Genomic DNA, 27567 nt, shown 5'->3' with positions numbered 1-27567 from the left:
AGATGCGGGCAGTAATTCATATTGGAAGATTTCCCTAATTTATGGGAGATAGATCAATCACGCAGTTGATCGGGTTGAACTTTTCATTTCCTGATATTTTCTCTATTCGTTCTTTTTCTCTATTTATATTCAAAGAAAAACTGTAGAACATGAGAGTCAATCCAATAATGAGTCCAATCTGAATTGGACAGCAAAAGAAGGCAAAGAAAGTAAGTTAATGCAGAGCATCTTTTTTCTTTTCTTTTCTTTTCTTTGTAGGAGGATCCCATAGAAAATACAAGGTAGATAAAAAAACATTTCCTTTTTTGATGCTAAGGGAGACAAAAAGGAGCCATCCAGCAAAGCAAACTTTGAATATCACTTAAAGGATGAACGCAGCAATAGCTCACTGACCATATATACCTCTCCGTCTCAAATGGAGGGTCCATGGTCCGAGTCTTGAGTGGTGTTATCCCTCAATATTTCACCACGAAATATGGGTTGGAGTCCCCTCTTGGTAAAAATCCTAGGTTCCGAGTCATAGATCATGATGGGACCCCCTTCTAGCCTCAAAATGAATGAATGGAAGAATGAATTGAATGAATGGATGAACCTTAAAAAGAATGGATGGGCCTCAAAATGAATGAATGAGTGAATGAATGAATGAATGAATGAATGAATGAAAAGATCAAAGATAGGTCTATATGTGAGAACACAATGCAAACACCCATTATAGCTCTTATATGCAGCACATGCCCTGACCTATAATTCACATTATTCAAGGTGGTAGCAAACCAAATAGAAGCAAAATTGTAGCAGATAATATCTGTCTATATTTATTTCTACATACGAATCTAATGAACATTGATGCAATTTGAGTGTTCTACTATCCATATCCATATCCATATCTGTCTCAATGAAAAGCAGATGTGCACATGGTAGGTAGGTACCTCAATCATTTTACAAATATTCAGTTCTGTTTGCAGTCCTATTAAATCTGGTACAATTTCTATAAATGAAAAATAAGCGACGATATAAATATTTTTTTAACTTAATTACCTTTGATATAATGAAATTTTTAATTTGTTGGTTCATAAAGTTTAACTATCTAACTTATATCTACATTTATATCTATATCATTATTTGATTTGCATCTATATTCATTTAAAAGCAAATAAGGTATGAATTTTAGAATCCAATTGATATCCTCATCATTATCTATATCTGTTAAATAAAAAATGGGTATAGATATGAATATAATGATGTCTGATCCATATTTGATCAGTTTTCAGCCCTAAAACCAAATCGATTTTTTCTTGCTATATTCTTCCAAACTCAACGTTTCAAAAAGCATTATTAAGATCCATTTATATAATATAATATAATATAATATATACTTATTGCAACAATAGAAGCAGCAAAATAAATGAAACTAGATATGTTATTTCATGGCAGCTAGAATATGAGCTTAGAGATTATTATTTAACAAAGCTGAAAAATACAATGAGTTTTGCACCATAAGGAATGTAGGCCGATGAATCATTAGAATCATTGATGATTTTAATGAAAATGAACTATGGTCTTGGTGGCATTTGCAAGTCACTGATACTTCCTTCCAACATATTCACTACTCTACTTATTGATGGTCGATCTGCAGGCAGCATTTGTATGCACCACAACCCAACTATTATCATCTTTTTGGCAATCTCTTCGGTCTCATTAGTCACTCCACAAGCTTTTAGGGTATCATAATGATCGAGATGGTCATAAACCCAGTGTGGAAAATAAATTTCACTAGTATTCTTTGCTCTTGCATCTATATTTTTACGTCCACCGACCATTTCTAGCACCATCATTCCATAACTGTAAACATCAGATTTGCTAGAAACAACTCCAAAATTTCTAGAGAAGACTTCAGGGGCAATGTACCCAACCATTCCCCTCGCACCGACTACTGAAATGATGCTCTCTTTCGGAGGGCATAGTTTTGCCAACCCAAAATCAGAAATCTTGGGACAAAAATCTTGGTCTAGTAGGATGTTGTGGGGCTTGATATCAAAATGTACTATGCGTGTGCTGCACCCACGATGCAAGTACTCTAGTCCTCGAGCAATACCGACGGCAATCTCATATAATTTTTCCCAACCAAGTTTAATCTTTGCATCTGGTATCTCCGTGTATATAAATTTCTCGAGTGATCCATTTGGCATGAATTCATAGACAAGAGCTCTCTTCGACCCCTTCAAACAGAAGCCTAGCAGACAAACGATGTTTACATGGGAAGTTCTGCCAATGCTAACTACCTCATTGATAAATTCCTCGCCATTACCTTTGGACTCACCTAAGACTTTCACAGCTACCAGACGGCCATCACAGAGATTACCCTTGAACACATTACCATAACCACCTTGCCCTAACTTGTGACTAAAGGATTTGGTCATCCTCTTAATTTCTGAATACTTGTACCTTTTTGGCATCAAAGATCCATATTTATGTAGCAATTCTTCAACACTTTGCGCATTCTTTGAGTGGGACTTTCTGTAACGAAGAAGATAGACTAAAAGCAATAAGAACCCCAAAGATAATCCTGTTGCGGCAGTAATGGCACCTGCGAAGGAGAAAATGCATAACTGCCATTCGAATGTTCTATGGAAGTATTTCATACATTACTTCAAAACTTTAGCATTAATCTCATAATTTGCATATAAACACAAGCAACATTAAACATATCATTTCACATCTATAAAATTTTATGAGAACTCAAGGCTATAATCTTGAGAAAAAAAGCATCCAATGATTGAGATTTTGATATTAAGATTTTCCATCACGCGCTTGCTTTTAAAGTGATTAACTAATTATCACTACTTTACATTTGATTTTTCACACCTTTGGTCCACTATTTCCCGTTTGGTATACCTCTCATACTTATGTATGCTATAACTCTTAACTATAGCTTTTCACCACTTGGCAAATTGCCAATAATTTCGAGCAGAGTATGGCTATAGTTTTCTAGTTGTGTTTAAGCCAAAATCTTTTTAAACTATACAATTTAATCTGAAGGTCCTTATCATTTCCAATATGACGACCCATAACTCTTTTCTTGGATTTTTTATCACTCATTTCTTGGCCATAAATTATGTAGCACGGCCATAAGGAAAAAGCTCCTAGGGGTTTAACATGATGTCAGGAGGCTTGGGCTCTCTTAAAGTTGAGTTACGCCATTGAAATCTTGATGCAATTATCGTAATGAATAAGGTGGCAAACCCAGGAAATATGGAATAAGGTTCCATGAAGGGATTAAAGGAATTTAAAGTGCCTAGAGCTATTTGTCTTGCAGTCCTATAATTGGGAGTTGAGTTCAGTTTACAAGTGGATTGGCAAGGTTGACTTAAGTGAAATAAATAAAGATGACTTGGTTAGGTTTTTGAAACTCAGAGTAATGCTACAAGGGAGACATAGGGAACTTATAATTTATCGACATAAGGCTATTATAATCAATTGACACAACCATAGAGCACTCATAATATATAGACTCATGGAACCAGGCAAGATGGCAAGCCCTAGTATGAGGGGAGGGTGGATTATTGCTAGGCTATCCAAAGAGTATTAGGTAGATAATTTTCCAATCGGTACTTTGGATAATGCTTCATTTACTTCATTGAGTATCATGAATAAACAAACCAGAAAAAATATTGTTTAATGGAACGGAAGAAGACGAAAGCCTTAAAATGGTAGGTTTAGAGGTATGTTGGTTACCTATCATGATTCCCGTCTTCTTCGAATCGTGAGTTCCTGCAGCATCAGAAAACAATTACCTCCAACTGTTAGAACTCAACCCTCTTGATTAAAAAAAAATATACAATTACATCGTCTGTTATTGTAATACCCCCAAAAAAAAAAAAAAAAAAAAAAGAGGAAAGGGCGGATGGGCCGGCCCGAAAAGACCGGGCCCATCCCCCTTATTACGATCGTGCCCTAGGCACGATCGTGGAAGAAGAGGGGTGAAGGGGGTGGGGCGGCGGCGTGAGGGGAGGTTGGTCGTCGGGGGAGGCGACTAGCCGGAGGGGATCGAGCGCCGGAGAGGGAGATCCGGCCGGCCGCGGAGGGGGGGAAAGCCTTCCTCTTTCCTTCGGTGAAGACCCTCCATTTCTCCGCCGATTCCTCGCCGGAAAGGCTGCCGGAGCACCCATCGGACCGAGGTAAGCGTGGATCCTTTCTTTGCAATTCATTGCTTGGATTTTGGGTGGCTTTGGTGGGGATTTGGCCGGTGAGATCATCGAAGAAAGGTCCGAAACAGGATACCCCTGTTCGGCTCCTCTCTTCTAGATTCCGTCGCCGCCGGCTGCCGGGATTGGCCGGGATTCATGGCGGCGGGGTTGATCGGGTCTGTGTGAGGAGTTGAGTTTTATAATTTATTTGAAGATGGGGGATGGGGGATCCGAGGCCTTCTTCCTCGTGATCCCATTGTCTCCTCTCCCTCTCGCGTCGGCTGGCCACCAGCGGCGACGGTGACGGCGGCTGAGGGCCACTGGGGTTGCCGTCGGGTGGGGGCCGAGCCACTGCCAGTGGATTTCCGGTGGATGTTTGGAGGAGGGGAAGAGTGGTTCTTCCGTGGATGAAAGAGGAAGGGGGAAGGGAGGAGAGAAGTCTTGTCGAGATTGGAGAAGGGGGAGGAAATCATGCATGTTCTTGGGAGGAAGAAGAAGAAGAGATAGAAGAGGAGATCTCTTCTTCTCTCTTCCCCTTGTCCGGCCACCATCGCCGGCGACTGCAACAGTGGCGGCCGGCGATGGTTCGGCCAGTGGTGTTGTTGGGTTGGAGAAGGAGAGGGCACAACCACCATGGTTGTTGCCCTTGGATCAAAAAAGATTTGAGGGAGGGAGATGTATTCCCAACCATGAAGAGAGAGGGATCATCCCTTTCTTTTGGTCTCTTCACCGGGACCGGCCATCATCGCCGGCGTGGCAGCGGCCACGGCTGGCGACGACGTAGGCTGGTGGTACGGAGTGGGAGTCGGGCTATCCCGACTGCCCTAGATTTGGAGGGATTGAGATGTTTGGGGACCTGGTGATGGACCCCATAGTAGATGTGAATTATGGTTTAGAATATTTAAATATTAAATGATTTAGTTTGTGATTTATAATTGATGTTGTAGAGGAAGAGTCGGTGGTGCCAGGAGATTTTGATCAGGGGACTCAGCATCCCAGCGCGTAGGTTGTGATTCGGATCCGTGTTAGAGTCAGTCTACAATTTCAGTAAGAATCCCTACATCTGAGCACTTCTATGCATATATTGATTTATCGTTGGATTTATTTACGGTTTTGATGTTATTGCTTGTGAGTTGATATGATACATATGAGACGAATTTTTATCAACATATTTTCATTATTATGTTGTTATTGTTTATGAGTTGATGCGGCACCTATGAGGCGTGCATGTTGTTTATAATGAAAATATTGAGATAAATTCATTTGGGAAGAAATAACATATTTTTTGAAAATTTATGAAAATATGTGATGTGATGGGAATGTGATTGAACATGTAAAACTAGACATGTAATATGGGTTGGACTAACCTTGTCATGAGATAGCCTCTACGAGCTTATGCGTAGGATAGCGGCCACGAGCTGATGCGTGGGATAGCCTCCACGGGCTTACGCGTGGGATAGCCTCTACAAGCTTATGCGTAGGATAGCCTCCACGGGCTTACACGTGGGATAGCCTCTACGAGCTTATGCGTAGGATAGCCTCCACGGGCTTACGCGTGGGATAGCTGCCACGAGCTTATGCGTGGGATTTGTGCAGTCTTGGACTGGGACATGATCTTGGTTAGTCCAATGCCAGAAATGAAAAGTTTGAAAACTTTGGAATTTGAGTAATACGGGAATGGATCACATAATGTGAAAAAGGATTTGTGTATATGTACTGATTACATATATTTGTTGTTTGTTGAGCTTTTGAAATGATGAAATGATATATATATTTTGATACTTGATTATTTTATGATTTTGTTGTGTGTGGCTGTTGGGATTCTTACTGGGCTGGAAAAGCTCATACTACACTTCCATTTTTTTTCAGAGGCACTGGATTCGTAGAATCTGTCGGATGGGACAAGAAGTGAGCTCGAACTGGAGTCAGACTGCTAGATAGTTAGAAGTCAATTTATCTTTTATTTATGGACATTTGAAATTATGTAATAAATCAGTACATTGTAGCTGGATTTGATTGAATTACATCAATCTTTGATTTTGGCATATATGTGAATATTGTACCTTTTAGGCCTTGCATGATCTTTAGGGCACTGCTCTAGGGCTCATGCGGCCGGTCGCGTGCCGGACCCGGGTGACTGGGTTCGGGGCGTGACATAGTGGTATCAGAGCTTAAGGTTAAGGTATCCTAGGGTTTATGTTCAGGTGAGTATCAGTGGAGAATTATGATAGAAAAACTATCAGAGATTTGGTTTATAATCACTTGAGATTGTAACAAGAATGATATTATAATCTAAGGTTTAAGACCACTAGGAACTGTGGCCTTAGTGGCACTAAAGTTTGAGGTTTAAGATTATTGAAAAATGTGACCAGTTGGAATCTAAGCATATGTTTAAGATCACTAGGGATCGTGACAGAAATATATCATAGCTTAAGGTTATGATCACTTTGGACATGACAATTAAATTCAGTGCTTAAGCTGTAAGATCACTGAGCATTGTGATAAAATGTATGCATCGGTTTGGTTTTCGATGCATATTGAAGGAAAGTATAAATTATCTTTGATCATGATAAGAGAGGTTTAACCTAAGATAAGTGTAGGTCAACAATGGCATATCGAGTATACCATATTCAGATATTATTTAAATGATTTGAAAGTTCAAATTTGATGGGGGTTTTGATGTGATCATACTTTTGGTTTTGCTGCTAATTATTAGAGTGGGATTTGAACGTTGATTTAGTATTGGAGTAAGCTAAGGAGATTTCATAATATTGAAAGGAACGTTCTTCGAAGTTGAAAATGTATGTGGATTATATCTGGTGTTGGCATGTTGGATATTGCAAATAGGTCTATTTCCTATTGATGTATTTGATTATTTTGAGGCCATAGAGTATGCATATTGATGGGGGAATTCTAATTATTTGAATTCTCATGTTTGGATTGGGCTACTGGATTTTACTTATAATTGTAGAAGACTATTTGATGTGTTAATTTAAAACTCAAGCCTAGGTTTAAGATTTGAGCAGGGATCTTTTGTCATTGTTGATGAAGCCACTAATAAATGTCATATTGAGTAGAGACTTCGGTCATGAGATGCTTACATGAATTATCATATATAGCATTACTGATGGATGTTAAGAATCTTGGTGAAGGAAGATCTGGAGATCGATCGAGTTAAATTCTAGTGTATTGGCTCAATGACTTCTAAACCATTGAATTTGAAGTAAATTCTGTTGGAAAGAAAATCAATGTAGATCTTCTAATTAAATTGCTAAAGGAATACAAGAATTACCTCCCTTTAAATTAAACTTAGATATTTTGGATTCTAAGAAGGTTGTGGAGATCACATAGTGACCTTAAACTTGACTAAAGGATCGGGGGTTAGTTATGGTATGTACACTCTATATAAATTGAGGACAAAAAGATCTAAAGGTTTTGCTCTAGTTCTACTTGGAAATTTGAAATTTAGAGTTTCTTAGTCTCAATGCAAAGTGATACTTTAGTCAGAAATCATTTTGTGACTTTAAAGAATTAAATGAATTAAATCAGAGTGTGCAGCGGAAGTGTGGTGGTTTGACTTATTTTGAAACTGGTTAAGATCATTAATATTTGATCTAAAAGGCATCATGATGAAATACTTGAGTTAGTTTCAGGAGAATGTTGTTGATTCTATGGATCTCTTATTTGTTGGAATGATGTGGGAGAAAGAAAAGAAAAATAATTATAGAATATTAAGAGCATTTGATACTAAAGATTTCTCCTATTTTTCTTAAGACAATCATGATCTCTATGTAGAATCAAGGGAAATTAATTTCTTTGGGATATAATTATGGCATTTTAATCCAAGGTTGGGAGTTTGGAATTCTTTTGAAGGAGATCAAAAGAACTTACTATGTGTGGTAAATAAGAAAGGATCAAGTTGTAAGATGCTGTGATTTTTGTATGTCAAAATCTTATGAGTAGGTACTCCGAGAGGGAGATTATTTGAGATCTCAGGGATGATATGATGGATGTATATTTTTTTTTTTAAAGTTTGAGGCTTCAAGTAAGTTAATTTCGAGGACGAAATTTTTTTTAAGGGGGAGAGTATGTAATACCCCCCCCCCCCAAAAAAAAAAAAGAAAAAAAAAAGAGGAAAGGGCGGATGGGCCGGCCCGAAAAGACCGGGCCCATCCCCCTTATTACGATCGTGCCCTAGGCACGATCGTGGAAGAAGAGGGGTGAAGGGGGTGGGGCGGCGGGGTGAGGGGAGGTTGGTCGTCGGGGGAGGCGACTCGCCGGAGGGGATCGAGCGCCGGAGAGGGAGATCCGGCCGGCCGCGGAGGGGGGGAAAGCCTTCCTCTTTCCTTCGGTGAAGACCCTCCATTTCTCCGCCGATTCCTCGCCGGAAAGGCCGCCGGAGCACCCATCGGACCGAGGTAAGCGTGGATCCTTTCTTTGCACTTCATTGCTTGGATTTTGGGTGGCTTTGGTGGGGATTTGGCCGGTGAGATCATCGAAGAAAGGTCCGAAACAGGATACCCCTGTTCGGCTCCTCTCTTCTGGATTCCGTCGCCGCCGGCTGCCGGGATTGGCCGGGATTCATGGCGGCGGGGTTGATCGGGTCTGTGTGAGGAGTTGAGTTTTATGATTTATTTGAAGATGGGGGATGGGGGATCCGAGGCCTTCTTCCTCGTGATCCCATTGTCTCCTCTCCCTCTCGTGTCGGCTGGCCACCAGCGGCGACGGTGACGGCGGCTGAGGGCCACTGGGGTTGCCGTCGGGTGGGGGCCGAGCCACTGCCAGTGGATTTCCGGTGGATGTTTGGAGGAGGGGAAGAGTGGTTCTTCCGTGGATGAAAGAGGAAGGGGGAAGGGAGGAGAGAAGTCTTGTCGAGATTGGAGAAGGGGGAGGAAATCATGCATGTTCTTGGGAGGAAGAAGAAGAAGAGATAGAAGAGGAGATCTCTTCTTCTCTCTTCCCCTTGTCCGGCCACCATCGCCGGCGACTGCAACAGTGGCGGCCGGCGATGGTTCGGCCAGTGGTGTTGTTGGGTTGGAGAAGGAGAGGGCACAACCACCATGGTTGTTGCCCTTGGATCAAAAAGGATTTGAGGGAGGAGATGTATTCCCAACCATGAAGAGAGAGGGATCATCCCTTTCTTTTGGTCTCTTCACCGGGACCGGCCATCATCGCCGGCGTGGCAGCGGCCACGGCTGGCGACGACGTAGGTTGGTGGTACGGAGTGGGAGTCGGGCTATCCCGACTGCCCTAGATTTGGAGGGATTGAGATGTTTGGGTACCTGGTGATGGACCCCATAGTAGATGTGAATTATGGTTTAGAATATTTAAATATTAAATGATTTAGTTTGTGATTTATAATTGATGTTGTAGAGGAAGAGTCGGTGGTGCCAGGAGATTTTGATCAGGGGACTCAGCATCCCAGCGCGTAGGTTGTGATTCGGATCCGTGTTAGAGTCAGTCTACAATTTCAGTAAGAATCCCTACATCTGAGCACTTCTATGCATATATTGATTTATCGTTGGATTTATTTACGGTTTTGATGTTATTGCTTGTGAGTTGATATGATACATATGAGACGAATTTTTATCAACATATTTTCATTATTATGTTGTTATTGTTTATGAGTTGATGCGGCACCTATGAGGCGTGCATGTTGTTTATAATGAAAATATTGAGATAAATTCATTTGGGAAGAAATAACATATTTTTTGAAAATTTATGAAAATATGTGATGTGATGGGAATGTGATTGAACATGTAAAACTAGACATGTAATATGGGTTGGACTAACCTTGTCATGAGATAGCCTCTACGAGCTTATGCGTAGGATAGCGGCCACGAGCTGATGCGTGGGATAGCCTCCACGGGCTTACGCGTGGGATAGCCTCTACGAGCTTATGCGTAGGATAGCCTCCACGGGCTTACGCGTGGGATAGCTGCCACGAGCTTATGCGTGGGATTTGTGCAGTCTTGGACTGGGACATGATCTTGGTTAGTCCAATGCCAGAAATGAAAAGTTTGAAAACTTTGGAATTTGAGTAATACGGGAATGGATCACATAATGTGAAAAAGGATTTGTGTATATGTACTGATTACATATATTTGTTGTTTGTTGAGCTTTTGAAATGATGAAATGATATATATATTTTGATACTTGATTATTTTATGATTTTGTTGTGTGTGGCTGTTGGGATTCTTACTGGGCTGGAAAAGCTCATACTACACTTCCATTTTTTTCAGAGGCACTGGATTCGTAGAATCTGTCGGATGGGACAAGAAGTGAGCTCGAACTGGAGTCAGACTGCTAGATAGTTAGAAGTCAATTTATCTTTTATTTATGGACATTTGAAATTATGTAATAAATCAGTACATTGTAGCTGGATTTGATTGAATTACATCAATCTTTGATTTTGGCATATATGTGAATATTGTACCTTTTAGGCCTTGCATGATCTTTAGGGCACTGCTCTAGGGCTCATGCGGCCGGTCGCGTGCCGGACCCGGGTGACTGGGTTCGGGGCGTGACAGTTATTCTATAAATATTCTGTCAAAACAAGCATTTTTCATGAACAGAGACGTGCATACAGAATTGTGCTTTTAGACAAAACTAAAAAGAAGGAATGAGAAACCATACAATATTGCTAGAATTAGTAGGGACACAAATACAAAGAAGTGAAGTCCCTAGATCTTTCAATGATATCCACTGGAAGTATGATGTTGGTGTCTACTCTTTTTCGATTATCATTGCATTGTCTTTTACATTTAGAAGTGGAATTTCTATTTTAAGTAAAATGATGTCAAAACTTTAGTGGAATTTCTACGGTCATCCTTTTGATGCAGGATTGTTTAAGAATGGGTGCAGGATTGGATAGGAACATACGTTTCTGTTCATACAGGAATTGTATTATGGATGTTTGTGACCGATTGTCTTTCTTAATTGTTAGATATTTTATTTTCAGATTCTTATAGATGTATCTACTCTAGATTTGTTTAATGAATTCGAATTTACCCAATAAAAAAATGAATCTACGGTGTGGAACAAACTATTTTGTGTGATGATGCTATGCTAATATGCTCTTAATTCTGGAGTAGTCGCTAGTGGTGACTTCCAAAATGAATCTTGGCTTAGAGGTCAGCATACGTTCGCGTTCCGGCTTCCAGCCGGCCATTGGTCTAAAATTGACCAAATCCACCAAGGAACAAGACAAAAAGAAAAAAAAAGGGAAGACAGCAGCAATAACAAAAAAAGGGGGGTAAAACGATCGACAACATACCGCAAAGGCGGTCGGTCACTCCGTTGGAGCAGAAGCAGGCGAGGGACAAACTCGTCTGGGTTGTCTGGTACCCGCAGAGCCCGCCGGAGAGCTCGCAGCGATAGCACTCTTCCAATGTCTCGTCTGACCAGCCCAGCTGGAAGCCTTTTTTCAACACCCCTCCAAAGTCACTAGACAAAGCGCTCAAGTTTCCCCTGTTCACCTCCTGAGAGAGGACCGGCACGACCACAATATCTTGGCACTGCAGCACCAAATCGTATTCGTTGATGGCCGACAAATCATCGTCGGTGATGATGTAAGACCGGTTACTGCTGCTTCCGGAAAGGCAGGTTATTCGGCGGTCCGGTGGACCGTCGGGGCAGTCGAGAAAGAAGGTGAGGTCGGTGTCCAGGGAGGTGTAGTTCAGGTTGGGGGTGTAGTTCAGGTTGGGGGTGTAGCTCAGGAAGAAGGTGTCCGAGGTGGTGTAGTTGAACTTGTTGATGAGGGTGAGGTTGTGCCGGGGCCTGGGGCAGGTTCCGGCGGCGAGGACATCCGTGTCGGCAAGGGAGATGGTTTGGTTGTGGTAATCGATGTCGGTCACGGTATAATTGTTGTGGCCGAGAGAAAGGATTGGGGTGTCATCTTGGCATATCAGCATAAATCCTGGGTACCCACAGTAGGTGGAAGGGATGGTGGATAGATTTGGAGCTAGCCAGAATGGGTAAGCGATATCCTGTTTGCCGCAGGTCGAGTTCGGACAGAGTCCGGTCGGGGGGTTGTTCCCAGGGTACGCGTTGGTGGAGATAAGGAGGGATAGGAGGAAGAGGAGGAAGATGAGGAGGGGAGGAGGTGATGAGGGGATTCTACAAGGCATGGTTGATACTTGATAAATTGGTTGGGCGAAGGATGCCTTAAGGGGGAGGAGAGCTATATCATTCAGATGGTTTCTGCATTTTGAATCGGTCATGTTGGGCGGGCCCAGCAGCTGCTGAGAAGATGAGCTAGGGAGGAAAACAAGGGCATTATTGAAGGGGGTAAACATGCCAACGAGGTCGATAGAGAACTTTAGTCGAAGTTTTGACTGCTCCAACGAGTTAGTATCTTCTCTTTTTCTTAACACAAAAAAAAAAAAAAAAATCTTCTCCGTTGGGAAACCAAATGCAACTGCAGAGCTTCCACAAGATTTAACTGTAACATGAGCAATAATGATAGACATATTGAGCAAAAGAAAAAAAGATATATGCACGTCCCAAGGACTCATATTTTCCGTATCTTAAGTCATTTGTCTTATTCACTATTAGTCTAGCGTCAAAGTCTTCAAAGGCAGCCGAGTTTATTCACTATTAGTCTAGGATCAAAGTCTGACTAGAGACTAAGCGGTTCTACCACAACAAAAAAAAAAAAAAAAAAGGTCTTTCCAACCATCCATGGATTCGGATTCTATCTTTGGCACGAAAAAGATGATAGGTCTCGAAACTCTTTTCATCTACCTACACAGGTTTGAAGGCACTATTGCGCAATCCAATGATGATTCATGTAAAGAAAAGTAAACCGTTTTATGTGAAAGACAATCCCTTCCTGCCTACGCGATCTCCGACGCTATTAAACGTGGAGCAATTTGTTATTTTTCAAGACGCTATATAGAATGTACCCAAAAAAAAAAAAAACGTAGCAATTTAGCAACCCACAAATCAGTTGTATTGACAACCTTGCCCAATGAAGCAATATTGTTACGGTAGCAATTGAGTAGCTCCCAGGGCAGTAGAACTAGGATGGAAAATCTAGCCAAAAGTCATGGGTGCGGGGCTCAAAACCATGAACATCCTTTGATGGCTTTTCCAACTGTGCCGGGTAGCACGGTCAAATATTTTCCAAGTATATCTAAAATATTCATATTTTTAATATATTTTATTTTCCATCTCATCATTTATTTTGTTCCTTTTTCAAGTCATATATTTTTGATATAATAATTTACCCTGGTCTCATTTGTTTTTTTTTTTTAATAACGGCAGCTCAAACGCAACAAGTGTGAATACGATCAACAAAATTAGAAAAAAGATATCACACAATGGCTCAAGCATGGGCACGTGGTTTGTCCAAAAAAAAATCTTTGATCCAGTCTGTAGCATCATTTGCCTCTTTAGGTGGTCTGATAGGAACTACACACTCTCAAAAGCCTGCAGATGCAATGAAGCAGCAGCAGTATACAACCATTGTAGCCGGTCTCCTTCATTTTCTTCTCTCACAAATCATAAAGGAATCTTTCAGAAAAGCTTTCTCATTTTTAGAAATCATCATGCCTCCATATCATCTAACGTCGCCCATCAGGATCGGCGGTCATCTACCTCGACGTACCAAATGTGCTCTCCCACCTTGTACCAAAAAATAATAAAAAAAATGGCACTCTTTTTCACCATTCGACCTATAAAATAATACAAGCACAAATCTTATATTAATCAACCTAATTGATAAAAAAAAGTAATCTGAACGCATTTCTTGAACTGAACAAATAATATATAACAGCCTATACTCTTTTGGTCCTTATCTCTCTGAACTGGATTCCAGTTTTTGGGAAACAAGAAATATATAATATTTTAATGAAAGGGAACTACTTAGGGTCGTCATTAAACTATTGAAGTTGAATTTCATGCATTTAGAAAATATAAAATATATAAATAAATCTACTTCATCCTATTAACTTGAGTTTTTAGAATAAATAGTGATTTTAACTTGGTATCAGAGAAGTCCGGCCCACATGTGAGGAAGAATGTAAGAAAATATAAAATAAATAAATAAACCTATCTTATCCTATCTTGATTTCAACAAGTATGAAGGCGATGAAGACACTATTCCAATTGGAGAGTAGAGAATGGTAGAAACCGAACTGCCGAAGCCATGAGCTGGGAGGTTCCCATCCAGCCTTCCGCTCTTAGATCTAAACAATAATTCACTCATCCTATTTCACCCAGGGCCAACCCGAGCTCTAGGCGACCGAGGCGGTCGCCTAAGGCCTTGGACCAATGGAAGGCCTCCGGGAGCAGAAGCTGGCTACAAGTCTTCCCCCTTGATGGAAGGAAGGTGGAGGGTTTCCTAGCCTGCAGAGGGGCAATTGGGGAAGTTGGGGACAATAGTTTTGTTTTGGGTGGATGGAGAGAGAGAGAGAGAGAGAGAGAGAGAGAGAGAGAGAGAGAGAGAGAGGAGGGATTTGGTTGGCTTGATACACGCCTGAAGCCACTCTTATCTTTCATCCCTTCTCTTTTTTGGTTTTGGTCTTGGTTTTCCTTCCCTCACAAGTCATTACTCCTGATCCAGCTGGGCCATCAGGAAGAAAGATAGGGGGATTGGAGATGGACTTCTTGGAGGGTGGAGATTCTTTTAATTTTCTCCTCTCTGTTTCTTCTCCCCTCTTGGGTGGTAGAGAGAGAAAAGGAGGGAGGGGGTTGAATGGCTGCTGTGCCGTGATGTTGCAGTTGCTGCTTAGGTGCTCACTTGAAGGGGGAGATGGTCTTTAGCAAAAGAAAAGGAGGGAGGGGGGGGGGGGGGGGGGGGGGGGGGTTGAATGGCTGCTGTGCCGTGATGTTGCAGTGGCTGCTTGGGTACCCACTTGAAGGGGAGATGGTGGGATGGGACTTTTATTAATTAGATGGAGTGAATTTTCCATAATGACCCTAGTGAATTTTCCATAATGACCCTAGTGAATTTTCCATAATGACCCTACTTTTTCTTATAGAGAGGTCCTTTCGGACAAATTCTTTGATGCTTGACATGATAAACAGTATTGCCTAGAACAGTTTCATGGGCTTTTTTTTAAAGTAATCTTTTTTTTTTACTTTTATTCAAAAATTATATTAAACTGAAGAGGCTTTTTGTCTATCTTTATTAGATTCATGCATCTTTGTTGAAATAGTGTACTTGACAAAAATTTATTTCCATAACATTTTTTTAAGTATTTTATATTTATTAAAAAAAATATTATTTAAAAAAAGAGGCCTCATTTACTGAATTCACCTTAGGCCCTCAGATGTATTGGGCCACCCCTAGTTTCACCTAATCCAACAAGATATAAAATAAAAGCCACGGTCAAAAATGCCTTAAGGACAATAAATTGCAAAGCTGGTCGCACGGGTCCATCTGGGTGGGACGTAGTTGAAACACCCAAGTAGCGTCGCTGGTTTGGTTGTAGTTGCAACGACGACCTGTGCACGCAACGGTCCTAAAACACTAGGATTTGCAATAGTTTTCGGAGCCCTAAAGCTTTATGCCACCAGAACCTAGAAAACAACTCTCTCTCTCTCTCTCTCTCTCTAGGCCCCTCCTCGAAGACTTGGAACAAGAAAAAAAACTATTATTCCACCTTGGCCTGATCTGGCAGAAAAATATAACCTTGATCAGATTCAGAATTTTAGGACTTTACTGGTATATAACCCATATGATGCATAGTTACAATATTTTTAAAAGCCTAGTTAATTTTTTAAATAAAATTTAATAGTATATTATTATAAAATAATAAGATCATAATCTAATTTAAGAAACTTTCCGACAAGCGGACTTTTTTGCAGGTTGACCTCGGTTACAACCAGTCCCACTTTATCTCAGTCTCAACCGACCTTAGCTCACTTCGGTTCTTACTGACCTCAACACACAACTAGCAGATACCAGCCTCAGCTCGGAATCTAGCAGAAACAGTATTGGTTTTAGAAAATATTTAAATGCAATATAGCGAAATTAGTAGTGTTTATACTTTTATTTTTAATTAAGTTAATGATCATAAAAATAAAATAGAAATTAATAAAGCATTACTATAATCTAATAACCTGCAAAAAAACGTGGTCATGGCATAGTAACAGTGAAAAATACTTTTTATTAATTTCATCATACATTAAATAAATATACTTATTAATAATATCACTAATTTCTATATTAATCTAGTAGTACTAATAAAATATTTTTTATTCAATATTGTTTAATAAATTATTAAGCTTCTTATTAATGATATTATATTGTTATATTCTGATAAATAATTATATCAAATAAGAGTCCATGCCCAATGAAAAATTCTGTGAAAGAAAAATTTTTATTTTAGTGTGCGACGCGCATGTGCTGTGCGTTTGCATGTTTGTGACCCAAAACAGACCGGACCCATTGGAATCCGTGAATCGACCCCCCTGAACCCATTAAGATGGAAACGTTTACACAAACGACGTCGTTTTCTTCGCCTTCTTCCTCCCTCTTCGTCCTCCTTCAGTTCTTTCTCCCTCCACTGGTGAGTAGGTAATCCGTCTGAACGGCCAAATCGAGGACTATTTCTTGTGAGCGGAGAAGCGGCGGTGGACAAAGAGCTCGGAGCTCTGGCTTTTTTCCCCTGGGAAGACGTGCGGATAGGCATATATTTTTAATGTTTTAGTGAAGATATGCGGACGTACTCAGAAAACTATTTGTGCGGAAAAGAAAATCTACATATACGTATGTATGCGGACGTGCGCACCTGAGCTCAAGGAGCACATAATTTTTTTTTTAAAATCCGGAACAATATCCGTATATATATAAAAAAAAATGCCAATATCTGTCAGCGACCACGGGAAACAATTGTCCCAGGGAGTGGAGATGCCGCGCAGGGGGGCGCATAGATAGTCTATGAAGACGTAAATAGATAGTCTACGCAGATGCGCGCATATTTGCAAACTCATTACGAAAAGAAGCACGCATAGCTTACTATACGTATGCAAATCCGCATAAGAGTCTCGTGAGACGACTGGCTTTTAGCCCGTGACAGAGGGCGTGGACAGCTAGTTTATCTCCACGTGTAGGGTGAAGATCCTATTCATTGATTTCCCTCGGTGGGGTAAGATGGAGCTAAGGAAAACCCAGATCCCAATGCCCAATCCACGGGCTTTGACCTTCTCATCCTCCTCCTCCACCATCGTTACCGGCGTTTGGCGGTGGAAGAAACAGATGGCGGTGGGAATAGAGGCAGGAGACGGGACTTTTTCAGCTCTTTCGACGACAGCTGCAGAGACCTGAAATAGAGAAACTTCTGAAGAAGCTCAATAAACCACTAGAAAAGATACTCATATTTTGACTTATATTGCAACAAACTAGGACCTCTCCAGAATAATATTAGCCAAAAAATATCATTTGATTTTTTTGGGTCTTATAAATGTATTTAGGAACTATCCATTGCATGGTTGATGTGAGATTAAATATACACACATGTGGATCTTGACATACTCTGCTATTTAAGCTCTGATGTCCTAAGATAAAATCCAAAATCCATTCAAATCCAATTATAAGTATCATAAATTCAATCTAGACCCATACTACAGTATTCTTTAGTTTACAGGTTTATTGGCAGGATCCACTCTAATACTATTTGTAACAACTTAGGATATTATGTAAAAAGGCAAGCCATAAGATATTATTTAAATTTCTTGGTTCTGTATAAATATCCAAAATCTGCTTATTGCATAGCCGATGTGAGAATAAACACATGCACGTACACATCATCACATATAGGGTGGATATAGAATAGACCGAAATCATGGAGCTTTTACCCATCCTCTCTAATGCCGTCATATTCGGTAAATGCATCTTAGTTGTCAGTACCAACATCTCCCGTTCCCATCTTGTGGGATATATTTAGTTTTGAGTTTATTATATTACAGACTATCTGGGTTTAGGTATCAATGTGCAATTGAAATTTTACCAAATCATGTCAACCTAGCTTTTGCAAGGTTGTTGCGTTGGTGAAGGTGCAAGACCACTTACGTTGCTAATAAGGCAAGGGATGTAGTTCTCAAGTGTGTCTTCAAAGCAACTAAAGCAGAAGGCGGCTCTCAGTCGGGGGATTTCATTCCTAATAAATATTTGACCCCAAGTCAATGCACCATAGCTATACCATTACCAAGGCTTATCTAAATCGTAGTCTTCAACAATTCTTAGAGAATAGTATCTCTCTTCTTGCTCTCATCCTCTCCTCTTGCATGTAGCGGGACACTCCCTTGGCCAGCGAGAGAAATGAAAGCGTGTCGAGAGAGAACTGAAATATTAAAGCTGAGAGAGTTTTATTTTTATGTAGGGTTTGTCTTGCTCATGCCTAATTTTTTCCGACAGCTGTATTAACTCCAAATTGTAAACTTCATATTACAAACTTAAAAGTGCATTTGTTGCACTTTAGTATTGCTATGCTTGCCTGTTCCCCATTAACATAATTTTCCAAGGGTAAATCGCAATGAAATGAACAAGAAAAGGGGGAAATACTCTTAAAAATTGAATCTAATGCTCACTGTTTGCTACTGTTATCTATAATTGCCTCAGCCTTATTTTTAGTCCAAGTGATCTTGCTTTATGAGTAACTAGATTCATTCTAGTTCTAGCAGTGGGAAGAATGGAAATTGCAAGTGGACTTTCATGTTAGATTAGATGAGGGTAGTAATTCACATTGGAAGATTTGCCTCATTTATGGGAGATAGAACAATCAAGCAGTTGATTGGATTGAACTTTCCTTTTCTTTTCCTGATATTTTCTCTGTTCATTCTTTTTCTCTACTTATATTCAAATAAAAACTGTAGAACATAAGAGTCAATCCAATAATGAGTCCGATCTGAATTGGACAGCAAAAGAAGGCAAAGAAAGCAAGTTATTGCAGAGCATCTTATGTTTTTCTTTTCTTTTCTTTTTAGGAGTATCCCATAGAAAATGCAAGGTAGATAAAAAACAATTCGTTTTTTGATGCTAAAGGAGGCAAAAGGGAGCCATCCAGCAAAGCAAACTTTGAATATGACTAAAACGGTGAACGCAGCAATAGCTCACGGACCATACCTCTCCGTTTCAAATGGAGGGTCCATGGTCCGAGTCTTGAGTGGTGTTATCCCTCAAGATTTCACCACGAAATATGGGTTGGAGTTCCTTCTTGGTAAAAAATCCTAGGTTCCGAGTCCTAGATTATGATGGGACTCCCTTCTAGCCTCAAAATGAATGAATGGAAGAATGAATTGAATGAATGGATGAACCTCAAAATGAATGAATGAGTGATTGAATGAATGAATGAATGAATGGAAAGATCAAAGAGAGGTCTATATGTGAGAACATAATGCAAACACCCAATATAGCTCTGATTTGCAGCACATTCCCTGACCCATAATTCGCATTATTCAAGGTGGTAGCAAACCAAATAGGAGAAAAATTGAAGCAGATAATATCTGTTTGTGTTTATTTCTACATACGAATCTACCGAACATCGATACAATTCGGTTGTTCTACTATCCTTATTCATATCTATATCTGTCTCAATGGAACGCAGATGTGCATATGGTAGGTAGCTACCTCAATCATTTTACAAATATTCAGTTCTGTTTGTAGTCCTATTGAGTCTTGTACAATTTCTATAAATAGAAAACAAGAGACAATATAAATATTTTCTTAACTTAATTATCATTGATATAATAAAATTTTTAATTTGTTGGTTCATAAAATTTAACTATATGACTTATATATGCATTTATATCCATATCATATTCAATTTGCATCTATATTCATTTAAAGCAAATAAGATATGAATTTTAGAATCCAATTGATATTCTTATCATTATCTATATATGTTAAATAAAAAATGGATATAGATATAAATATAATGATGTTTGATCCATATTTGATCGTTTTCAGCCATAAAACCAAATTGATTTTTTTTCTTGCCATATTCTTCCAAACTCAAAGTTTCAAAAAGCACTATTAAGATCCATTTATATAATATAATATAATATATACTTATTGCAACAATAGAAGCAGTAAAATAAATGATATTAAACATGTTATTTCATAGCAGCTAAAATATGAGCTTAGAGATTATTATTTAACAGAGCTGAAAAATACAACGAGTTTTGCACCATAAGGAATATAGGTTGATGAATCATTAGAATCGTTGATGATTCTAAAATGGAAATTAACTATGGTCTTGGTGGCATTTGCAAGTCACTGATGCTTCCTTCCAACATATTCACTACTCTACTTATTGATGGACGATTTGCAGGTAGCATTTGTATGCACCACAACCCAACTATTATCATCTTTTTGGCAATCTCTTCAGTCTCACTAGTCACTCCGCAAGCTTCTAGGGTATCATAATGATTGAGATGGTCATAAATCCAGTGTGGAAAATAAATTTCACTAGTATTCTCTGCTCTTGCATCTATATTTTTACGTCCACCGACCATTTCCAGCACCATCATTCCATAACTGTAAACATCGGATTTGCTGGAGACAACTCCAAAATTTCTAGAGAAGACTTCAGGGGCAATGTATCCAACCGTTCCCCTTGCACCAACTACTGAAATGATGCTCTCTTTCGGAGGGCATAGTTTTGCCAACCCAAAATCAGAAATCTTGGGACAAAAATCTTGGTCCAGTAGGATGTTGTGAGGCTTAATGTCAAAATGTACTATGCGAGTGCTACACCCACGATGCAAGTACTCTAGTCCTCGAGCAATACCGACTGCAATCTCATATAATTTTTCCCAACCAAGTTTAATCATTGCATCTGGTATCTCCGTGTATATAAATTTCTCAAGCGATCCATTTGGCATGAATTCATAGACAAGAGCTCTCTTCGACCCCTCTGAACAAAAGCCTAGCAAACAAACGATGTTTACATGGGAAGTTCTGCCAATGCTAACTACCTCATTGATAAATTCCTCACCATTATCTTTGGACTCACCTAAGACTTTCACAGCTACCAGACGGCCATCACAAAGATTACCCTTGAACACATTACCATAACCACCTTGCCCTAACTTATGACTAAAGGATTTGGTCATCCTTTTAATTTCTGAATACTTGTACCTTTTTGGCACCGAGGATCCATATTTATGTAGCAAGTCTTCAACACTTTGTGCATTCTTTGAGTGAGACTTTCTGTAACGAAGAAGATAGACTAAGAGCAATAAAGACCCCAGAGATAATCCTACGGCGGCAGCAATGGCACCTGCGAAGGAGGAAAGGCATAACTACCATTTGAATGTTCTATGGAAGTATTTCATACATTACTTCAAAAATTTAGCATTAACCTCATAATTTGCATATAAACACAAGCAACAATAAACATATCATTTCACATCTATAAAATTTTATGAGCATTCAAGCCTATAATCTTGAGAAAAAAGTTATCCAATGATTGAAATTTTGATATTAAGATTTTCCATCATGCGCTCGCTTTTAAAGTGATTAACTAATTATCATTACTTAACATTTGATTTTTCACCCCCTTGGTCCACTATTTCCCCTTTGGTATACCTCTCATACTTATGAATGCTATAACTCTTAACTATAGCTTTTGACCACTTGGCAAATTGCCAATAATTTCGAGCAGACTATGGCTATAGTTTTCTAGATGTGTTTAAGCCATGACTCTTTTTAAACTATACAATTTAATCTGAAGAAGTCCTTATCATTTCCAATATGATGACCCATAACTCTTTTCTTGGATTTGTTATCACTTATTTCTTGGCCATAAATTATGTAGCAATTGGCCATAAGGAAAAAAGCTTCTAGGGGTTTAACATAATGTCAGGAGGCTTGGGTTCTCTTAAAGTTGAGTTACGCCATTGAAATCTTGATGCAATTATCGTAATGAATAAGGTGGCAAACCCAGGAAATATGGAATAAGGTTCAATGAAGGGATTAAAGGAATTTAAAGTGCCTAGAGTTATTGTCTTGCAGTCCTATAATTGGGAGTTGAGTTCAGTTTACTAGCGAACTGGCAAGGTTGACTTAACTGAAAGAAATAAAGATGACTAAGTTAGGTTTCTGAAACTCAGAGTAAGACTGCAAGGGAGACATAGGGAACTTATAATTTATCGACATAAGGCTATTATAATCCATTGACACAGCCATAGAGCACTCATAATTTATAGACACACGGAACTAGGCAAGATGGCAGGCCCTAGTATAAGGGGAGGGTGGATTATTGCTAGGCTATCCAAAAAGTATTAGGTAGATAATTTTCCAATCGGTAATTTGGATAATGCTTCATTTACTTCATTGAGTATCATGAATAAACAAACCAGAAAAAATATTGTTTAATGGAACGGAAGAAGACAAAAGCCTTAAAATGGTAGGTTTAGGAGAGGTATGTTGGTTACCTATCATGATTCCCGTCTTCCTCGGATCGTGACTTCCTGCAGCATTAGAAAATAATTACCTCCACTGTTAGAACTCAACCTTCTTGGTTAAGAAAAATATATAATTACATTATCTGTTATTCTATAAATATTCGGTCAAAACAACCATTTTTCATGACATAAGATGTGCATTCATAATTGTGCTTTTAGAGAAAACTGAAAAGAAGGAATGAGAAACCTGACAATATTGCTAGAATTAGAAGGGACACAAATACAAAGAAGTGAAGTCCCTTGATCTTTCAACGATATCTACTAGAGGTATGATGTTGGTGTCTACTCTTTTGTTATTGTCATCGCATTGCCTATTGCATCTATAAGTTTGAGAAGAAGGGAGGTTAGGCCACCCAATTTATTAAGATAAAAATATGTATAAGATAAGAACAGAGAGTATGCAGTAAAGGAAAGAAAAGGGAGAAAGGAGATAACAATGTAACAGAGAATCAAACACTACCCATATGAAAGGAAAGGAAACGAAGAGGGGATTAGGAGATAAGAATCCCGGAAGGTTACTACAGAAGATTCGTGTCCGTGTTGGCTTCAACCATTGGAGACCAAAAGTTTGTTGCAGCCTTTGAACAGAGTCGTCGAGCAGAAGAGTAAATTTAAGACAGACCCCTCAATGCAGCAACGGAGTGACAGTTGAAGAGTGCAGAGTTTTGATTTAAGACACAACCACCCAAGTACCTTCCTAGTTTTTTTGGTTGTGGAATGTCCCTAGTGCTTAGTTTGTTCATTAGAGAAAGCCAGAGAAAATATTTGACCTTTTATGGTGCTTTAATTTCCTACAATGATTTGACAAGAGGAATTAAGGATATGAATTATGAATGGCTTTTTTCAGGCAATGAGATGCTTTTTAGATGTGTCAAATTGATACACTTGATGCAATGAAACTTTTGGCATTCTGCGGCAGTATTGTTTGTGGAGAAGGGTTTGTTGGAAGTTAATGCACTTAGAACCTATTTTAATTACTGTTGTCTTTCCTATGCAGTCCAAGTTGTATGGTCAATGTGTCTCTTCATTTCTCTATGATCATGTCTGCTCTCTTTAATATTCCATATCTGTTCAATGTGTTTTAAGAAAATTTGTAAGCCCTATTGTCTTGTAAGGAAGTCTAAAAGACATAAGCAAAATCCCTTCAGAATATTGCCTCTGTTACTCTCTGCACATCTGATTTATGAGCTCTGCTGTAGCAACTCAAGTTTGATTAAATTAGAAACTTTATTCAGGTTCTTTAGACAACCAACAACTGGTATCAGAGCTGTGTTTCAATAGATATATCTGGGCGTATTTCTCCCACAAAAGAAGACAGCAACTACAGGACCAGATGGCTTCCTCTGCTGCAGAAAATCCTGCTCCTTCTTTCTCTGTTATTCCAGTTTTTGGAGGTGAAAATTATGAATTTTGGAAGGTGAAAATGAGGACTTTGCTCTTGTCTGAAGATCTTTGGAACATTATTGAAAAAGGTTTCGAAGATCCAGATGATGAGAGTGGACTTTCTGATGCCCAGAGGAAGAGATTTGATGCAAACAGAATGACAGATGCTAGAGCCCTCTCCAAGATTCAAAATGGAGTTTCTCCAACCATTTTTTCCAAGAATCATCAGAGCCAAACCAGCCTGGAAGACCTTGCAACGGGAGTTTCAAGGTGACAGTAAGGCCATAACAGTAAAACTCCAATTCTTACGAAGGGAGTTTGAAAATTTAAAAATGAAGCAATCTGAATCTGTAAAAGATTATTTCTCCAGAGTCATTAATGTGGTCAATCAGATGAAGACGTATGGTGAAGATATTTCTGATCAGAAGATAGTTGAGAAAATCTTAATCAGCTTGCCTGAAAAATATGATTACATTGTTGCAGCAATTGAAGAGTCAAAAGATCTCAGCACCTTATCCGTTGAGCAATTGATGGGTTCCTTGGAGTCTCATGAGCAGAGGAGACAATGGCGTTCAGACCAATCGATTGAAAGTGCTTTTCAATCAAAGTTCAACTTGAAGCCTCAAAGGTCCTTCAAGAAAGGTGATTCAAGCAATCAACAAAGAAGATGGAAGAAGAATGACTCAAAGAAGGAAGAAAGAAAATATGAGAAAGGTATGTTCTCCAATGACTCTAAAATGTCATGTAAGATTTGCAAAAAGACAAACCATAATACCTCAAATTGCTGGCATCGTGGAAAGCCTCAATGCAATCACTGTAAGAAGTTTGGGCATATTGAAAAAAATTACAGATTTAAGACAAACAATCAAGCTAACTTCACTGAGCAAAAGGATGATGATGAAGGAAATTTATTTTATGCTTGCCAAGTAGCTTGTGAAGAAAAGAATAGTGTATGGTACCTAGATAGCGGGTGTAGTAATCATATGTCACCAAATGAAAAAATATTTGTTGGTATTGATACTACAGTCACACCTAAGGTACGGTTGGGAAATGGAGTTATTGTTCAAGCCAAAGGAAAAGGAAGCATTGCTGTTGAAACTAGAAAAGGAATGAAGCATGTTCATGATGTTTTGCTTGTTCCTAACCTTGAACAGAACTTGCTAAGTGTTGGGCAACTAGTGGAGAATGGCTATCGTCTCTGCTTTGAAGATGATGGCTGCATAATTTATGATTGAAAAAATAAGACTATGGCAATTGCATCTGTCAAGATGACCAAGAACAGAAATTTTTTTATTGAATTCAAGTATGAATCAGTTTCAGCTTTTAAAGGAGAAGTTGTTGAAGATTCTTGGCTATGGCATAAAAGATTTTGTCATCTAAACTTCCTTGGGCTAAAGCTATTAAAGCAGAAAAATATGGTGAATGGGCTGTCTGACATTGAAATCAGTTTGGATCCATGTGAAGGGTGTATAATGGGCAAGCAACACCGTGGATAATTTCCAAAACAAAGCTCATGGAGAGCAAAGGCAACATTGGAGCTTATACACACGGATATATGTGGACAAATGAGAACTCCCTCTTTGAATCATAATAGGTACTTTCTTATTTTTGTTGATGATTTCTCTCTGATGACCTGGGTTTATTTTTTGAAAAAAAAATCAGAGGCCTTTCTTGTGTTCAAGAAATTCAAGGCATTTGTTGAGAAACAAAGTGGCAATACTATTAAGACTATTCGAAGTGACAGGGGAGGCAAGTACACTTCAGAAAATTTTGAAGAATATTGCAAAGATGAAGGCATTTGGAAGCAATTGACGGCAGGATACAACCCACAGCAAAATGGAGTGGCTGAGCGCAAAAATCGGACTCTTGTGGAAATGGCTACCTCAATGTTAAATGAGAAAGGCTTACCAAAAACCTTCTGAGCTGAAGCTATTCATACAGCAGCTTATATTCTCAACAGAAGTCCAACAAAGGCAGTGAAGAACAAGACTCAAATTGAAGCTTGGTGCGGAATCAAGCCATCGGTAAGGCATTTCAAAGTTTTCGGTTGCATTTGCTACTCACACATTCCTAGTGTGAAGAGAGCAAAGTTTGATATGAAAAGTGAAAAATGTATCTTTGTTGGATATAGCTCGGAGACAAAAGTGTATCGGCTTTATAATATTAAAACTAAAAAAATTAATCATCAGTAGAGATGTTATTTTTGATGAAAAAGCTTCATGAGAGTGGACTAACAATAGAGTGCAGGAGATTCCATCTGAAACATGCGAAGTGGAGCACAATACTCCAGAAATTTCAGATGATGGAGCCTCCTCTCAGCCATTTACAACCCCATCAAATCCAAGCTCAAGCTCGGGATTGTCTTCTCCCATCAGCTCTTCACCTGAAAGTCCTCCAAGAAGGATGCGAAGTCTGAGTGAAGTGTATGACGCATGCAATTTTTCTGTCCTAGAACCTGGAAGCTTTGAAGAAGCAAAACAGCAAGAAGTTTGGGTCAAGGCAGTGGAAGCAGAGATGGGTATGATAGAAAAAAAACCATACATGGGAGCTTGTTGATCGGCCTAAAGGAAGAGATGTAATTGAAGTGAAGTGGATATAGAAGACTAAGTTTAATCAAGATGGCAGCATTCAAAAGCACAAAGCAAGGCTTGTTGCCAAAGGATTTGCGCAAAAGCCAGGTATTGACTTCTATGAAACTTTTGCACCAGTTGCAAGCCTTGAAACTATAAGAACTATCATTGCTCTTGCTGCTCAAAGGTGCTGGAAAATATGCCAACTTGATGTTAAATCTGCTTTTTTAAATGGGACACTTGAAGAAGAGATATATGTTGAGCAACCACCAGGATTCTTGGTGAATGGGGGAGAACATAAAGTATACAAACTGAAAAAGGCCCTTTATCGGCTGAAGCAAGCTCCGCGAGCTTGGTATAGTGAGATTGACAAGTACTTCACCAAGAAGGGCTTTGAGAAAAGCCAAAGTGAACCCACTCTCTATGTCATGAAGAAAAAAGCTTCCATGTTGATAGTCTCAATTTATGTTGATGACTTAATCTTTACTGGTGATGATGAAAGCTTGATTCAAGAGTTCAAAAGAGATATGATGCAAGCTTATGCAATGAGTGACATGGGGCTAATGCATTATTTTTTGGGAATTGAAGTATCCCAAACACAAAATGAGATTTTCATTTATCAAAAGAAGTATGCAGAAGGCATTATTAAAAAATTCAATATGGACAGATGCAAGTCAGTTTCTACTCCCTTGGTTGCAAATGAAAAGTTGAAGAAGGATGATGGTGCTAAGAAGGCAGATGCTAAAATGTATAGAAGTTTAGTTGGTGGCCTCTTGTATCTTACAACCATTAGACCAGACATAATGTTTGCTGCAAATTTACTTTCCCGCTACATGCAAGAACCAAGTCAGAACCATTATGGAGCTGGGAAAAGAGTTCTTAGATACTTGAGAGGCACTCTTGATGATGGGATTCTTTACAAGGCTGGAGAATGTGCAAGTTTAATTGGTTACAGTGACAGTGATTGGGCTGGTTGTTTGGATGATATGAAGAGCACAAGTGGCTATATT

General features: G+C 39.2%; 1 pseudogene; it reads right to left on the bottom strand.

Annotated features, from left to right (window-relative positions):
• Nucleotides 1-1446: 1446 nt before the first annotated feature.
• The window catches only part of LOC103712815, a 32001-nt pseudogene continuing 5880 nt past the window's right edge, over nt 1447-27567 (bottom strand).

This window comes from Phoenix dactylifera, chromosome 4 (assembly GCF_009389715.1).
Source record: "Phoenix dactylifera cultivar Barhee BC4 chromosome 4, palm_55x_up_171113_PBpolish2nd_filt_p, whole genome shotgun sequence".
NCBI classification, from domain to species: domain Eukaryota; kingdom Viridiplantae; phylum Streptophyta; class Magnoliopsida; order Arecales; family Arecaceae; genus Phoenix; species Phoenix dactylifera.
This window is presented reverse-complemented; position numbering and strand designations above follow the sequence as displayed.